At 47.6% G+C, this 17,984-nt stretch overlaps 6 non-coding genes across 6 annotated transcripts; all 6 read left to right on the top strand.

Annotated features, from left to right (window-relative positions):
• Positions 1–37: 37 nt before the first annotated feature.
• Positions 38–109, top strand: Trnac-gca (transfer RNA cysteine (anticodon GCA)). Its single transcript has one exon. It is a non-coding gene; the product is annotated as a tRNA-Cys (tRNA).
• A 77-nt stretch (positions 110–186) lies between these two features.
• Positions 187–258, top strand: Trnac-gca (transfer RNA cysteine (anticodon GCA)). The gene has a single exon. It is a non-coding gene; the product is annotated as a tRNA-Cys (tRNA).
• Positions 259–334: 76 nt separating this feature from the next.
• Positions 335–406, top strand: Trnac-gca (transfer RNA cysteine (anticodon GCA)). Its single transcript has one exon. It is a non-coding gene; the product is annotated as a tRNA-Cys (tRNA).
• A 77-nt stretch (positions 407–483) lies between these two features.
• On the top strand, positions 484–555 carry Trnac-gca (transfer RNA cysteine (anticodon GCA)). The gene has a single exon. It is a non-coding gene; the product is annotated as a tRNA-Cys (tRNA).
• A 5,376-nt stretch (positions 556–5,931) lies between these two features.
• Trnac-gca (transfer RNA cysteine (anticodon GCA)) lies at positions 5,932–6,004 on the top strand. Its single transcript has one exon. It is a non-coding gene; the product is annotated as a tRNA-Cys (tRNA).
• A 78-nt stretch (positions 6,005–6,082) lies between these two features.
• Positions 6,083–6,154, top strand: Trnac-gca (transfer RNA cysteine (anticodon GCA)). Its single transcript has one exon. It is a non-coding gene; the product is annotated as a tRNA-Cys (tRNA).
• Positions 6,155–17,984: the final 11,830 nt, after the last annotated feature.

Genomic DNA, 17,984 nt, shown 5'->3' with positions numbered 1-17,984 from the left:
CTGTAAAGTATGTCATTTTCGTACGGCATTCTCATCTGGGGGCATAGCTCAGTGGTAGAGCATTCGACTGCATATCGAGAGGTCCCCGGTTCAAACCCGGGTGCCCCCTTCGCGTCTTACATTTTCTTTCCACATATATTTTTATACCACTTTAAAGTATGTCATTTTCGTGCGGTATTCTCATCTGGGGGCATAGCTCAGTGGTAGAGCATTCGACTGCAGATCGAGAGGTCCCCGGTTCAAACCCGGGTGCCCCCTTCGCGTCTTACCTTTTCTTCCACATATATTTTTATACCACTGTAAAGTATGTCATATTCGTACGGTATTCTCATCTGGGGGCATAGCTCAGTGGTACAGCAATCGACTGCAGATCGAGAGGTCCCCGGTTCAAACCCGGGTGCCCCCTTCACGTATTACATTTTGTTTCCACATATATTTTTATACCACTGTAAAATATGTCATTTTCGTACGGTATTCTCATCTGGGGGCATAGCTCAGTGGTAGAGCATTCGACTGCAGATCGAGAGGTCCCCGGTTTAAACCCGGGTGCCCCCTTCGCGTCTTACATTTTCTTTCCACATATATTTTTATACCAGTGTAAAGTATGTCATTTTCGTGCGGTATTCTCATCTGGGGGCATAGCTCAGTGATTCCACTTCCGGTCACCGTAGTTTACGGACGTGGGCGGAATGAGCTCCGACGATATCGGAGCGGCATCAGCGGACCAGCAGGGCCGCGGTACCAGGAACATAGACGAATCGTCACAGGAATATCAGGTTATTTTGCCCCGACTGCCATCAAGTGATGCAACGCTGCGTACTGTTTTTTTGCACGCCGATATCAGGGCGCGGCCGTACCGCGTCGAAGATTTCAGGGACGCATTTATTCGTTTGACTTTGCTCCCCGAGGTGGCTGCCTCGGGGCGTACCAAATGAATCATGTTTGGGCCATCACATTCAAAAGCGCTGAGGGCAAGAAGATAATGCTTGCTGCTGATGACATAGCGGTGAAGAACCAGCGCTGTATTGCTATAGGCCCAAGCCACCAGGATACGAGACTGAAGATTCATTGGCTACTATATAACGTTCCTGATGACGACGTGCGAGCAGCGTTGGCACTTTATGGCAAGGTTAATGAAATAGTGCGAGAACGCTGGCGCGTGTATGGCTGCGCGGACAAAGGTTCATCGACGCGCGCGGTAAGCCTCGAACTCAAACCGGGCCTCACGGTAGACGACCTCCCACATCAGTTACGGATTGCAGGAGACCTCACGCTCGTTGTCGTAGCCGGAAAAGCACCGCTATGCCTGCGTTGCCGAGGCACAGGCCATATTAGGAGGGAGTGCCGGGCCCCGCGTGCGCAGTGTGTCGGCGTTTTGGGCATGACGAGAGCGGGTGTTCGAGGACATACGCAAGTGTAGCCGGGCTCGTGGGGAGCGAAGAACTATCTGAGCACCACATGGACGAGGTCGAGGCAGAAGAGCTCCCTGGAGGACGACGGGAGGAATCAACACCCAGGTTAACGCCCCTTTTTTCACGCCCCCTGAGTGCTGCTTCAACTGGTGGCAGGCAAAGGACCTGCGAATGAAGGCCAACCTACGAAGAGTACTCAAGGTGCAACGACGCCTAAAACGAAGGAAGAGATGCCAGAAAATATGGACACGTCTAGCACTAACAAGAGGACAAGGGAGGAGGCGGAAGGGAAGAAGGTGAATGTAATGAAAGCTTCCGAGGAACCGCCGGCTAAGGCGATTATAGTGCGCCGAAGACCGGCACCTAACGTCCTAAGTGAACGTCGTATAGCCGAGACCCAGCCGCCGACCCAACTCCAACAACAGCAAGAACAGGCTCAGCAACAGCAGACAGTTGGTCAAGTGCAGACACAACAACAGCAACCACTGCCGAAGCAGCAGACTCTTCAGCAGCGACAGACAAGTCATCATCAGCAACAGTTGTTACAACAACAGCAGATGCCTTCTTCAACGGGGTCGCCTTCAAATCAACAGCCCCCGTAAGGCGGGGGTTTGGACCAATAGATACATGTTATTGACCCGGCATCGGACCTCAACAAATGGAGCACATTAATGACGTGTGCCTAAAGTGCTGCGGGAATGATACGCGGTGCTTTACTTTGACGACCAGAAGAACGGGGGACTGTGAGGCTACATGGAACCGTGGACCTGATGATGATGATGATCAAAACTTTATTTCACCCAAAAGAGGGGACCGACCCAAAGATCGGTTACGCTGCTTAGAGGAGGTCAGCGGGAATGCCTTGGGACGCCGCGGCCTCCAATGCGCGTGAGATTACCCGGCGTTGCTGTGCCGAGTCGGTGGTACGCAGAAGGTGATGAGAGAGTACCAGAGGTGAGGATCATGCGGCCGGGATGGCCAGTTATAACCTAATGGCTATGAACGTCGAGACACAATTAAGAGTTGCTACTCTCAACGTTAGGGGCCTTGCTGCTAGACGACGGCAGTATCAATTAAGTCGATTGATGCTTGAGCATGATCTCGATGTTGTTGCCATTCAGGAAACGAAAGTAGAGATCAGGCCGACCGCATGGTCTCTCCACTTAGGGCGCGGTACAATGTATGTGTGTCTCATGCTGTTGGAATGTCTGCTGGCTGTGCACTACTACTTAGAAATTCTCTTGGTATAGTAGAAGAGACTGTAATTGTGTCTAGTACTGGGAGGTATATAGTATGTGATTTTACATATAATAAGAAAAACTGGCGTGTTGTCTGTGTGTGCGCGCCCAACAATGAGGGTGAACGTAGTTTTTTTTTGAGAGTCTGAAGTCTTTTGTTAGATGCGACAGGACTGTCATTATGCTTGGAGATTTTAATTGTGTTTGTAACCCTCAAGACAGAGTAAAAAAGGCAACTGTAAAAGATCAAAGTGCAATGCTACTCAGCACAATTGTACAAGACTGTAATCTTGAAGATGTAGGTGTCGTACTATCTGAAGGGGAGCACTATACACACTTTCAGCACGAAAACCATGCAAGGCTTGACAGAGCCTATGTGTCAATAGACTTAATCCGAATATGTTCGAATTATGAAGTAAAAAGTGTATCCTTCGATGACCATAGCTTAGTGATGTTCACTGTAGGGCATAAACAAAAGAGGACGAGCTTTAACTGGGACGTATGGAAATTAAATGATAAAATTTTAAAAGACGAAGTGTTTGTAGAAGGTGTACAGGACAGCATTAATAAAATGTTAGCTGAGCCCCAAGTAAATGCAATCGAAGCCTGGGAGCGATTTAAGGAAATAACAAAGATGAGGGCCATTGAAAGATCGAGTGTGCTGTCTAGAAGTGAAAAGGAAAAAGAAAAAGAATTGCAATGTCAGTTAGACTTTGCACTGAGTCTAGAAAGTAAAATACCTGGAAAGTACACAAAAGAAATAAGGCAGTTAAAGAATCAATTGGAGGCGATAGACATTGAAAAATACAGAGGGGCGATGATAAGAGCGCGTGCGGAAAAACTATTTCTTGGCGAAACGCCTACAAAACGTGCTCTAGGAGACGAAAAGAGGTACGCCAAGCGCAACGAAATTAAAGCGATAACAACTAGTAGGGGAATCGCACGAGAAGGTGAAGCTATTGAGCGGGCATTTGTTGAATACTTTCATGGCTTGCTTGGTCAAGAAGTGAAAGCTGATAAAGGGTTTGAGACTGAGTTTCTGCGTTTGATACCAAAGCTTTCCGATAGCGAAAGAGAACAATTGGAAATGCCAATAAATATTTCCGAGATAGAAAAAAGCTATCGACGAGTTATCTGTGGGCAAAGCACCTGGACCCGATGGATTGGGAGCAGCAATGTATAAGACATTTAGAAGCGTAATATCTTTAGCCTTACATCGTGTTTACACAGAGGCTTTAAGATTAAAGGAGCTTCCGTCTTCATTTCGAAAGACGCACGTAATACTAACACCGAAGACCGAAGACCCTATAAAATTATTGTCCGTGAAGTCTTATCGACCGATCAGCTTAGCCAATGTAGACTATAAAGTGTTCATGAAGGTTCTCGCCAGTAGAATGCAGAAGGTGATAAAATCATTAGTTGGTCCACATCAAACTTGTGGAATAAAAGGACGCACAATAAACACCAATGTTCATGTAGCAAGGAGTGTGTTGGAGAGTTATGATGTGTTCGAGAGCAGAGTGGCAATGATGCAATTAGATATGGAAAAAGCCTTCGATCGTGTAAACCATGACATTTTATTTTTGATACTAGAATATGTTAATGTAGGGTCTGTAATATTGGAAGGGGTAAAAATGGCTTATAGAAAGTGCTTTGCGCGTATTGTGGTTAATGGGCATGTTACTGAAAGCTTTCAAGTGAGAAATGGCGTGCGGCAGGGTGATCCCATCTCAGTTTTATTATTCGCAATATACATGGAACCTTTCTGTATGAAGATTATTGGGAACGATAGAATAAGGGGGTATCAACTAATGGAAAGTGAAGTAAAAATGTTAACATATGCAGATGACATTGCTGTGTTTTGTCGGGATAAAGAAAGTGTCAGTGAAGTGATACGTGATGTGGTCTCGTTTTGCAAGTTCACAGGTAGTGCAGTAAACTGGGATAAATGCCTAGGCTTGTGGCACGGATGTTGGGAGACCACCCCGCAAAAATATGCAAATATGAGATGGTCAATTGTACCAACTAAGTACCTTTGTGTCCCCCTGCAACATTACAGAGACACGAATGATTATTGGAAGGAGATATGTGAACGTACACGTGAAAAGACTCAAAGCTGGCATGGTAGGGAACTTGCTATGTTTTCTAGAGCGACTGCATGTAATTTGTTCATTATTTGTAAAGTGTGGTATGTCCTGCAGTTCCTCTTCATGACAAGAGCAAATGTGCAAAAATTACACAGAGTTTTATCAGTATTTGTTTGGGGGTCGGTATGGGAGCGTACTAGCCGGACAAACTTATTTCATTCTTGAAAAAAAATGGTGGTCTAGGATTGGCTCATCTGTTTCTGAAGCAAATAGTGTCAAGATTTATTTTTTTACGTGACCAATGTAACCCTTTTCTGCGAACGTTTATGCAAATTGTACTGTGTTATAGGATTCCTGATTATGTGGTATCAAATGTGTCTGTAAAATGTAACCTGCGTGGATATTTAAGAGAAGTAGTGATGGCATACGGAATATTGAAGGTGCGGTTTTCAACGGACTGCTTATCTGATGTAACGAGAAAGCGTCTCTACAGAGATTTACGTGACGTTATGTTACCTCAGCCCATCTACAGAGCGATATATCGTGTTGGCCATGAGCGTGACGTATTTAAGAGGGTAAAAATGATGACCGTACGTGCAAGCGCAAAGACATTCTTCTTCCAGCTGCACAGCGAAACATTGCCGGTAAAACCGTGGCTACAAGAGAAGGGTTTCTTTGCCCGTGGTCGATAGATTGCCTTATCTGCAGAAAACCCGAGACAATCAACCACATTTTTCTTGACTGTTGGGGCGCTGTGTTTCTGTGGGACATTTTGCAGCGCACCTTGAAAAAGGACTTGCCAATCACGCCATACGGTATTAGATTTTTGGCTACGGAAAATCAAGATGGTGTGCCTTATGACATGTTTATGTTGCTTGTGCTTCACAGCGTGTGGCGAACAAGAATGTCTGTGCGCCATGTAGATAGAGATGCCCGATCTGCGCATGAATATTTCACAGAAAGCATTATATACATCAGAGATGTGTACAATTCTAGGGACGAACAACCCGAATGGGTGTCGTTATTAGATGAGTTGGCTGCAATGAAGCGCTTTTAAATAAAACCAGTCGTAGCCAGGCTGGTGTTTTTAGACTGGTTACGAAGAGCTTGTAAATTTTTTATGTGCAAAGGTGGCAATAAAGAGAAAAAAGGGGGCATAAAAAAAGGGGGCATAAAAAAAGAAAAAAAAAAGGGGGGGGCATAGCTCAGTGGTAGAGCATTCGACTGCAGATCGAGAGGTCCCCCGGTTCAAACCCGGGTGCCCCCTTCGCGTTTTTACATTTTGTTTCCATATATATTTTCATACCACTGTAAAGTATGTCATTTTCGTGCGGTATTCTCATCTGGGGGCATAGCTCAGTGGTAGAGCATTAGACTGCAGATCGAGAGGTCCCCGGTTCAAACCCGGGTGCCCCCTTCACGTCTTACATTTTATTTCCACATATATTTTTATACCACTGTAAAGTATGTCATTTTCGTAGGACATTCTCATCTGAGGGCATAGCTCATGGCTCGTCATACAGACGTGAGTAAATATTCTTTTTTTTTTGTGATAATCACAACTTAGGATGGCTATGAACATTACAAATCCCCTGCGTATCGCAACACTCAACACAAGAGGACTTTCTGCGCGAAGGCGGCAGTCTCAACTAAGTCGTATTATGTTAGAAAATGAAATCGATATGTTAGCGGTCCAAGAGACCATAACTGAAAGCAAAGAACTAACTGATCGAATGGTTCAAGTATTTCGTGAAAGATGTAATGTATGTGTGAGTCACGCACTTGGAAGGTCTGGCGGCTGTGCTATATTTATCCGCAATGCGTTGGGATTGTCGAGTCAGTGTTATATTGTGAAAGCGGCCGCATGATTGTTTGGGATAATATTACTTTTGGAAATCCTGTGCGTGTAGTTTGCATTTATGCACCGAATAGAGCGTGTGACCGAGAAGTTTTTTTTAATAGCATTCGCCCTATACTAGAATGTGGAAGAAATGTGTTTTTGCTTGATGATTTCAATTGTGTCTGTAGGTTTGAAAATAGAACGAACAACAACAACCAGAGAGATAAGAGCGCGGACGTGTTACGAGAAATGACAGATAAAAATGAACTCGATGTTATAGGTTCAGTGCTGGCACATGTCCAGAAAGCAAGATACACTCACTTTCAAGGTAACACTCATGCTAGGTTGGATAGAATATATGTTCCCCTAAACCTGGCGTCTTTCTGCTCCCATTATGATACACAATGTGTTAGTATCACTGATCATTCTTTGGTGATGGTTACCTTAGGTACTAAAAAAAAGGTGTCGATGTTTAGCTGGGAGCTGTGGAAATTCAACAGCAAATTACTACAGGATGAAATTTTTGTCGAAAAGATAAGAAGTATATCGAGAATATGCTGTCGAATCAAACAAGTAATTTCATGGGACTTTGGGAACAACTTAAATGCGAATTCAAGATCGCCGCCTTGGAAAGAGCGAGCATGTTAAGACAGAAAGAAAAGCAGCAAAAAAAGCAACGGCTTAGCACGTTAGAGTACATGCTCGATGCAGAGAGTAACAAACCTGGCTTGTTCATGAAAGAAATAAAAGAAGTAAAGCTTGAGGCGATAGATAACGGAAAGGTATCGCGGAGCGATGATAAGGGCTAGGTGTGAGCGGCTTTGGTTGGGTGAGACGCCCACCAAGCGAGCACTCAGTGAAGAGAAAAGACATGCCTTGTCGAAGGAAATGAGCGAAATTCGTTTTCGAGACACCATTACTCGCAAGACTGAACAAATAGAGCTTGCTTTTGTCGAATACTACAGAAACCTTTTCAGCCTTAAAACATGTGACACCGAAACATTTAGGAATGAGTTTTTGTCACTTATGCCTAAACTAGATGATGAAGAAAGGCTGTCACTTGAAAGGCCGATAACGGTCGCAGAAGATGAGCAAGCCATAGTAGAACTGAGCTCCGGGAAGTCTCCTGGGCCAGATGGTCTTGGATCCGCGGTGTACAAGTTTTTCAAAAGCGAATTGGCAGAAGCGCTGCATCGAGTTATACTTGAATGCTATGATAAGAAACTAACACCTTCGTCATTTCGAACATCCCACGTTATACTGATTCCCAAAACTAATGAACCATCGAAACTGCTTTAGGTGGAAGCATATCGACCGATAAGCTTAACAAACACCGATTACAAAGTTTACATGAAAGTTTTAGCTCGCCGCTTACAAAGTGTGATAAAGTCCCTTGTCGGTCCTCACCAGACCTGTGGAATTAAAGGTAGGTCCATTTTACAAATATTCATATAGCTAGAACAGTTCTCGATTGTTGTGATGCCTGGAAGGTCGAAGTGCTATAATTTAACTAGACTTAAGTAAGGCTTTTGATAGAGTGATACACGAGATATTGTTTCTAATACTGGAACATGTGAATGTGGGATCAGTAATTCTGGATGGTGTTAGAATGGTTTATGACAAATGCACAGCGAAGTATAGTGATAAACAGAAAATTGAGTGAATGTATTGCAGTTAAAGCCTCTGTTCAATAGGGATGCTGTCTGTCGTCCCTCCTTTTTGATCTGTATTTAGAACCCCTTTGTTTAAATGTTCCTGGGAAGCCAAACATTCATGGTTACACCTTTTTCAATAGTGAAGTCAAAGTTCTCGCTTATGCGGATGACGTAGCTGTTTTTTGCACAGATGAGCAGAGTGTTCATGAAGTCATAGAAGAGACTAAGGATTTCTGTAATGCAACTAGAAGCATGATTAGCTAGACGAAATGTCTCTGCTTCTGGCACGAAAACTGGGAGCATACTCCAGATATGGTAGGCCGTATACCTTTCAGCACAATGCCCGGAAACTATTTAGGAGCGCCTCTCGACCAATACAAAGGAAGTAAAGACTACTGGGCAGACGAAGCAAAAAGAGTACAGCTGCAAACAGAAAAGTGGGGTGGACATAATTTTTCCATGTTTGCAAAAGCAGCTGTTTGAAAACGTCTTTCTGATCGCTAAAGCGTATTATGTGCTGCACGTCTTAAGGCATGGCTAGAGTATCAGTTCAAAAGCTGCACAGGGTTTTTGCAGTGATCTGGAGATCAGCTTGGGAGCGCATGAGCCGTTCCAATCTTTTTCTTCGGGTTAAGAACGGTGGTCTCGCGTTACCTCGTGTGGTTTTCAAGCAGATTGTAACAAGATTTTTTTTCTTACAGGACCAAAGTGACCCTTTTCTTCGCTCGGTAGTCAAAGTGCGATTACGAGATTCATTGCAAGACTGCGTAATTGCAACGCATTCCTTGGGAACGCCGAAACTGTCTGCCTTCTTACGTGAAGTTGTAGCCTCAATGGAGATTCTTAAGGAAAGATTTTTCTTACACTACTTAGCGGTTGTAACGCGTAAACGTTTGTATAAAGATTTACTAGATGTTTTTCTGCCGGTTCCATTGTATCGGGGATTATACCACTTAGGCCCTGAACGTGATTTGCTCAAGCGGGTAAAACTAATGCCAGTGAAACCGTCAATGAAATCTTTCTTTTTTCAACTGCACACGGGCACCCTCCCTACAAAGCCATGGCTGCAGAGCAAAGGCCTCTTTGTTCCATAGTCGGTTGACTGTCTTATTTGCAGAAAACCGGAAACCACCGATCACATGTTTCTGAACTGTCATGACTCGATTTTCCTTTGGGATGTGCTTCAACAGACTTTAAAAAAAGACTTGCCTTTAATCCCCTTCGGAATTCGCTACTTGCCATACGCGGTAGGCATAGGAGTGCGCACAGGGGGGGGGGGGGGTGCAGGGGGGGCGGCCACCTCCCCTATTCAACTAAGAGGGGGCAGCGCAAAATTAGCCCCACACATTGACATAATAGGGAGGGGAGGTTGCTGCGACACGGGGGGGGGGGGCGCAATGTCAGCACCATACATTGACATAATTGGGAGGGGGGGGCGCTGCGACTAACCCCCCCCCCCCTGAAGGGGAAATCTGCGTACGTCTATGGCGGTAGGTGATGAAGCGCCATGCGTTATGTGTATGCATAGTGTCATGTGTATGCATGTAGAATGGATGTCAGACATGCGCATTTGAAAGCGTTTCCAGCAAATCATTACTTTTTGGAAGAAGTAATCTATATGCGAGATGTGTTTAAGACACTGAGTGATCCCCCAGAGTGGATAACAGTTCTAGATGAACTTGTTAAAGCTAAGTACTTTTTAATATAAACGATCTAGCCGAATGCGAGTGATCTCACCTTCCGTATTGTTACACGTTTCTTTTTAATGTACTGCTTGAGTCAAGGCAATAAAGAAAAAAGAAGAAAGGTGGCATAGCTCAGTGTAGAGCATTAGACTGTAGATCGAGAGGTCCCCGGTTCAATCCCGGATGCCCCCTTCGCGTCTTACCTTTTCTTTCCACATATTTTTATACCACTGTAAAGTATGTCATTTTCGTACGGTATTCTCATCTGGGGGCATAGCTCAGTGGTAGAGCATTGATTCCACTTCCGGCCGCGATAGCGAGCGGACGCATTTGGAATGACCTTTTACCATGTGCGATACCATCTCAGAACCCTCCCGTGCGACCTCTTGATCGTCGGCCCCGCGCTCAGCGTCCACGATATCAGCGGCCGTTTCTGGCCACGGAAACAGGGTGTCTGCTGCCTCGGATAACGAGTATCGCGTTGTTTTGTCTAGTCTGCCGTCAGGTCGTTTAGTTTTGAATACCGTTTTCATGCATGGGGACGTGAGGGCCGGCGGCCCTATCGTGTAGAAGACTTCAGGGATACGCTGAGTGATTTGAAACTGCTCCCCGAGGTTTCGTGAGCGTATCAAATGAATCACATATGGGCAGTCACCTTCAAGTGCGCGGAAGGCGCGAAGAGGCTGCTCGAGAAAGCCGATGTGAAAGTGAAGGGCCAGAGTTGCGTCCTCATTGACCCGTCGAAGCAGGAGCTGCGGTTGAAGTTGCATTGACTCCTGCCTACCGTTCCCGATGACGACGTACGGGCGGCCTTGCTGAACTACGGAAGAGTGACGGATGTAGTCAAGAAGCGCTGGAAGGTCAGCGGCGTGTCTGACAAGGCCTCAACGACACATCCCGGGACAATGAACCTGAAGGCAGGAGTCAAGCCAGAGGTCAAGCCCCATCAGATAAGGATTGCTGGTGGGCTGGCCCTTGTGGTAGTGCCGGGAAGGGCACCACTATGTCTTCGCTGTCAGTGCACCGGGCATATTCGTCGGGACCGTAAGGTGCCACGCTGCACGCTGTGTCGTCGCTTTGGCCACACCGAGACGGAATGCGTGCGTACCTACGCCAGTGTCGCGGGGCCCGTGGGGAGCGACGACACTCGGAGCTACTAATGGATGAAGCCGATTCGGAAGCAGCAGCGAGTGCTGAGGCAGAAAGCGCTACGACGGACAGTGCACTGGCTGAACAAATCTCAAGCAAGAAAGTTCGAGCTGGGCCGACGAACTTCAAAGGCGAAGACGCACTACCGGTTACAGATGAAGCCTCAGAAGCAGCACTGGTGAGGGATCAGAAAAGCAAAGCGTCAGTGGCGGGTGGCAAGAAGGAAGTGGAGGAGGCAATGGACATTTTTAAGGAAGGCGCCGCGACTAATAAGCGATCACACGAAGGCGTCGAGGGAGAGGGTTCTTATACTGACCTGATCAGCGCCAGAGAGCCACCACCAAAAACAGCCCCCCAGCGTCGGCCGACGTTGCGGCCAAGGCCGACCATCCTACAAGACCGGCGGCTGACGGCGTCGACACCATCGACGCCGCCACCACCGCCACCGGTTACATAGCAGTAAGATTAGGAAGCCGCGATCTAGGTTTCGGGCCCCACGGTAATCTGTAGTCAATCTGTCGCCCCATACTCTCGCTCTCTATTATACTATATTATTGCAATTGCACTGCCTGATAAACCCTTGCGCTTCGCCACAATCAATGTTCGAGGGCTTGCAGCTAGGAGAAGGAAACGGCAGTTGTATAGGCTGACGACGGAACAAGATTTAGATGTCATTGCCCGTACAAGAAACGAAAATTGAAGGTGACGTCGAGACCAAGAGTATGGTGCTTCCTTTCACGTCAAGGTACTATGCGGCTGTTAGTCACGCCGTTGGGAGATCCGCAGGGTGTGCCCTTTTTGTGCGCCAGCACCCGGGCCTTGAAGTGAAGGCTGTGAGGTCAGGCTCGGCAGGACGTATGGTTGTCTGTGATTCTATTTTTGGTTCAGTAGACTGGCGAGTGATATGCCTTTATGCTCCTAATGCACTCGATGAAAGAAGACAGTTCTTCGAGAGTATTAGAAATTATTGCAATAATGAAGGGAATCTGGTAGTTATGGAAGACTTTAATTGTGTACTGGCAGCACGCGATAAATCGAGTGGTGCAGCGTATAGAGACGCCAGCACGGCTGAGCTTCGCAAAATAATTGATGAATACGGGCTCGAGGACGTGGCGGAATGCTGGGATAGCGCTCGAAATGTGCGCTTCACGCATTTTCACGCAGCCAGCCACGCCCGGCTTGACAGAGTGTATACGTTCCGGTCGAATTGATAACGTTTGCGCAAGAGTACCGAGTGCAGTCTCTTTCATTCAGTGACCACTGCCTAGTCTCGTTTCATATTAAAAGCAAAGCGGAAAGTAGAAATAAGTTCGCATGGGAATTATGGAAGCTCAATGCGAAGATTTTGGACGATGAGGTTTTCTGCGAAAAAGTGCTAGCCTTGCTTGAATAGATTAAGAACCAAGCACACACAACAGTATGCGAACAATGGGAAACCTTCAAACAAAAAACAAAAATGAAGGCACTAGAACGATCCAGCGCTATAAAGTACGAGAAGAATAAATACGAGGCCGACCTGCGGAAAAGCTTGCAAGTGCTTATGTATGAAGAAAGCCTAGCTCATGGGACGTTCAGGGAGGATATCTGTGCGCTCAAGCAGAAGCTTGAGCAGACAGGTATCGAACGCTATCGCGGGGCGTTGATCCGAGCAAGAGTAGATGCAATGATAGGTTAGGCACCAACTAAAAGAGCCCTCGCAAAGGAAAGGAAGTGGGCCCGCAGGAACGTAATTTACGAAGTTGAACACGACGGTGTTATCTTGGATGAACAGACAGACATCGAACACATGTTCACGATTCGCCTGTCTGGTTGGGTTAATTAATTAAGACTTAATTAATTAAGATTAAGGCTCCAACCAAAAATGGGTTTATTTCCCGACGTTTCGGAATCAACTCGATTCCTTCTTCAGGGGGAGTGAATGGGGGAGCGAATGCTTCAAGAAAGCTTCAAGACCCTTCCGCTGTCACTCCCCCTGAAGAAGGAATCGAGTTGATTCCGAAACGTCGGGAAATAAACCCATTTTTGGTTGGAGCCCTTTGAAAGTCTTAACGCGTTCACGATGTACTACAGACAGTTGTTTGCCTGTAGCCCGGTTGACGCGGGAAGCTTCAAGACAGAATCCATGCCTTCAATGCCAAAGATTGATAACAGTTTAAAAGAGATTTTAGAGCGCCCGATTACGGCCGAGGAAATAGCGGTGGCTATTGATGACTTGAAACTGGGAAAATCTCCTGGGCCCGATGGGATAGGAGCCGATTTTTACAAGGCGTTCAAGTACGAATTAGCCCCTATACTAGCTGATGTTTTAGAAGATGCATATGAACGTAAGCGATTACCGCCTTCATTCCTGTCCACGCACACAGTTCTCATCCCAAAAACAGACGATCGTGACACGTTAAGGCAGGTAACGGCATATCGCCCTATCAGCTTAGCGAATGTCGACTACAAGATATACATGAAAGTTTTGGCGAAAAGACTTCAAGCGGTTATGAAGGATATAGTTGGGACGCACCAGACGTGCGGTATAAAGGACCGGTCCATTTTCACTAACATTCACACGGCGAGAAGCATACTGGAGTGCTGTGACGTATTATGCAAACAAGTCGCAATGCTCCAGCTCGATTTGGAGAAAGCGTTCGATCGCGTCCCGCACGAAATACTGTTTACTATTCTGGAATATATAAACGTGGGATCCGTTATCACGGAGAGAGTCGCAATGGCGTACAGGGGTTGCGCGACGAGACTAATAATCAACAAGTCCGTTGGAGAGCTTATCGAAGTGCAGCGGTCGGTGCGACAGGGTTGCCCCCTCTCACCGCTACTTTTCGCTTTATATATCGAGCCCTTGTGCCTCAGTATAATCTAAGCTAGCTGTATAAATGGCTTTAAAATACAGCAAGTTGAGGTAAAACTAATCGCATACGCGGATGACATAGCGATGTTTTGCGGAGACCACGCCAGTGTCACGAATACCGTGGAAATTGTGAAGCGGTTTTGTGCTGTTGGCAGCGCTGTTAACTGGGGCAAGAGCCTTGGAATCTGGGATGGCGCTTGGCCAGTGACACCTAACACGTTTGCCAACATGTGATGGGTTTCCACTCCCATGAGATACCTAGGCGCCCCTTTAGAGTTTTATCGCGATAGTGAACCATACTGGCAGAACTAAGTTTTGGAAATGCGCGCAAGGGCAGAGAAGACAAAAGGATCAGAATTGACTGTTTGCGCGCAGCACTGTGTGCAATGTCTTTTTTGTTACGAAATTGTGGTATGTGCTAAGCGTTTTGCACTGCTCTCGCACTAACGTACAAATGTTGCACAGAATTCTGGCTGTTTTTGTTTGAGGGTCAGTTTGGGAGAGGACAAGCCGTACCAGCCTGTTCCGTCATATACATGATGGAGGCCTCGGCCTGTCGCATTTAATCCTGAGGCAAGTAGTGAACCGGTTCTGTTTCCTGCATGATGTGAAGGACCCTTTTTTACGTAATGTACTACAGCTTAGACTAAGCAAACTTTTGCCAGACTTTGGTGTATCCACCGAATTTACAGCAGGAGGGGTTTTCGGTTTCCTGAAGGAAGTTGTGGCGGCTTATAAATTCGTGCGTGCTCGATTTTCTTGCGAATATTTGTCGGAAGTGAAATGAAGGAAGTTGCACAAGGACCTTGTCGATATATTTCTTCCTGTGCCTCTGTATCGCGCCACTTATAGTGCCAATCCAGGAAACGATGTCCTGAAGCGTGTAAAACGAATGTATGTTGCTCCAGGAGCCAAGTCCTTTTTCTTCAGGTTGCACACCGGGACACTAGAGGTTTAAACATGGATAGAGGAAAAGGGGATGCATGTACCTTGGGGTGTGCACTGCAAGGAGGTTTGGTGCACTGCATTATATGTAGACAGCCTGAGACCATTGAGTATGTCTTTATGTCTTTTTAGAATGCGGGGAAGACGTGTTCTTTTGGGACATATTGCAAAGAACGCTGAAGAAAGACTTTCCCCTAGACCCGCGAGGAATAGACCTTTTTTAAGCACACGAGCGCCACCAACGGGCGCGCAAGCGCTCATGGGAAAAGTGTGTACGCCGCAGCAGTCGCCGCACGGCCCGCACCGAGCGTGCGGGCTTCATGCTTTAACTTTCTGCTGTGTTGTGGGTGGTGGTGAAAAACTTTATTATAAAAGAGAGTGTATGAGCCCCTGAAAGGGCCCTACAGACTAGGTGACATCCTCAGTCCGGGACGTCATTGGACGACACCGCTGCTTTTGCTCGCGCAATGAGGGCTTGTTGGGCCCCCAGGTCAGAGCAGCTAAGCAGCGTCGCCTCCCAGTCCTCTCGCGTAGGGTTGGGGAGGGGGGGAATGGCTGTGTTCAGCTGGCAGGCCCATACCATGTGGTAGACATCGGCTGTCTCCCCACAGTGCCTGCACCTGCCAGTGACTGCTGGATCGAAGTATTGTAATATGGCCGGGCATAGTAATGTGTTCGTTTGCAGTCGTCGTAGGATTCTTTCTCCCGCCTTATCCAGACCCTTGGCGGGGGGTGGATACCGGCAATGCTGGAAGCGATAGTGCTCTACAATTTCTTTGTACCTGAGCAGCGGCGGTTGTGGGTTCCAGTCCATAGGGTTCAAATGAGGCACCCGGGGAATGAGCGCTCGGGCAGCCGCGTCTGCGGCCTCGTTCCCTCGAAGACCCTGATGGCCTGGGGTCCATACCAAGCGTTTTGGGGTGGGTTCGGCGAACCTTGTGCTCGCATGCAGAATTTCGTAGGCAAGGGGTGAAATTTCCCCTGCCATGTAACGGGCGCAGGCTTTGCGAGAATCAGTAATGATTACATTAGAAGTTTTGTGCGAGAGAGCTAACGCTATAGCGACCTCCTCCGCCTGTGTTGAGTTGCGGGCCTTAAAGGAAAGGCCATCCACCTGCGTTTCCTTGTGGAATACTGCTGCCGTATAGTACCCCCTCGCTCCCGGTCCGGCGACGTCCACGTAGTAAACTCCTGCGTTACTACCGTGCCGTGTTTCTAGCGCCCGAACGCGCGCTTCCCGTCTTCCCTGGTGCAACTCCGAGTCCATGTTTCTGGGTAGAGGCTCGACGAAAAGTTTGTGCCTCCAAAGCTCCGGTACCCTGAGCGTGTCCTCTGTTTCATGGTCGTGTTGTATATAGAGGCGAGCGAGAAGGCGCCGACCTGAAGGCGTCTGCGCAAGCCGAGTGTACTGGTTGACTAGATGGGCTTCCGTGAGCTCCTGGAGCGATTTGATTACGCCAAGTGCGGTCAAACGCGCATTGGATGTTGTGATTGGAAGGCCCAGAGCCCGTTTGGTGGCCTTTCGTATTATTGCGTCTATGCGCTCGGCATCGTGTTTCGTAAGCCGGAGATAGGGAACGGAGTACAGGATTCTGCTGGTGATGAAGGCCTGGGAGAGCCGAAGCGCATCCCTACCTCGCAGTCCTCCACGCTTATTTGAGACGCGGTGAATCATCCGTCCTACCAGTTCGCCGGTCTTTTTGAGTTTGGTGATAGTTGTGTCGACCTTGAGGCGACTGTGAATGGGTGGCAGTCCCGGCGCAGCAGCAGTCGAGGAAGACCGGCGGTGACTGACGCGGCCGGCGGGGACGCCAACCAACCACGAACACGCTGTTTGGCGCGAAGCGCCGAAGAAGAACGAAACGTGCGCACTCAAAGAGTACTCTTCACACACTGCGTTTATGTACACGCCGCCTGTTGAACATGAATGCCAGAGCGGCGCCCCCTGGCAGAGCTGCTAGAAGACGGACGTGTTTTTCGTGGGCTCCGGAATGACAGCGTCAGATAAGTTTTTTTGCATGATTTGAGCTTGTTTTTTTAGTTATATGAGTACATAAGCCACTAGATTGAAGCTTAATAGGGCTTACAACTTTGTACTGTTTCCTGTGTGACAGTCGCCTGGGTTTTTTTATTATTTGTTTGTTCGGCCACCACGTGGCTGAAAGGTACACATGTGCTTTGAAGTGTAGCATACTTGCGGAGTTTTGTGATACCATTTGACTTTAAGTGTATCTACTACGCCGTGTGAACGATCTAGCCATGGTCAAAAAGACCGTAAAGTGTTCAGGGTGCGGATTGGGATGGAAAATAGAGGTTTGTACGGATGAGAAGACAGAGGGAGCTGACGCCAAGTGTAAGCAATGCGAGTTAGAGGCGAAAATGTAAATAATGATGGCTGCCCAGAATGAGCTCATGGTAAGAATCGCCGAGCTGGAGAATGCGTTGGCGACAGAGCGGGAAAAAACGATGGCTATGGGGGAAAGGCTTAAGTCAGCCGAGGAGGGGTTAGCAAAGGTAGTCATGGTGAACAAGGAAGCAAGCAACAGCGGGGCATCGACCCCCACAGTGGTAGACGCGAAGGGGGAAACAGGTTTGGAAAAGACAGGTGCAAGGGTCACAGGACCCAGCTTCCGCGAAGTAGTTTTGGGAAGGGGAGGGGACAAAACAGCAAGGCAGTGGCCAGGTGCGGTAGGTGCGGGACAGTCCAGCAGAAAAGTTGGAGCACGTGATAATCGCCGGGGACTCGAATTTAGTTAGATGCGCAGAAGCAGTCGAGGAAAGGGTGAGAGGCGACAAACGAGTTTTAATAGGGAAGTTCCCGGGACATGGGCTGGGATCAGTGATGAGACAAGCTAGCGCAAAACTCGCAAGTAAGGCTAATGGACGTAACCTCGTGATAATCGCGGGAGGTCTAAACGACGTCTTGAATGAAGAATCAGCCGAACTAGCGACCACATTGGCGAAAGGGCTCGATGACATGCGCGCCATTTCCCCTCAGGTGCAGATAGTGGTATGCACAATACCGGAGGTACCGGTGCGTGACGGCAACCTGCAAAGAGCGGTTGTCGACGCAAACAAAGCGATATGGCAGATGAGTCGAGAGAAAGGCATCGAGGTAG

The sequence above is a fragment of the Rhipicephalus sanguineus genome, chromosome 1, assembly GCF_013339695.2.
Source record: "Rhipicephalus sanguineus isolate Rsan-2018 chromosome 1, BIME_Rsan_1.4, whole genome shotgun sequence".
Lineage (NCBI taxonomy): Eukaryota > Metazoa > Arthropoda > Arachnida > Ixodida > Ixodidae > Rhipicephalus > Rhipicephalus sanguineus.
The sequence above is the reverse complement of the archived record's forward strand: the minus strand, read 5'-3'. Positions and strand labels throughout refer to the sequence as shown.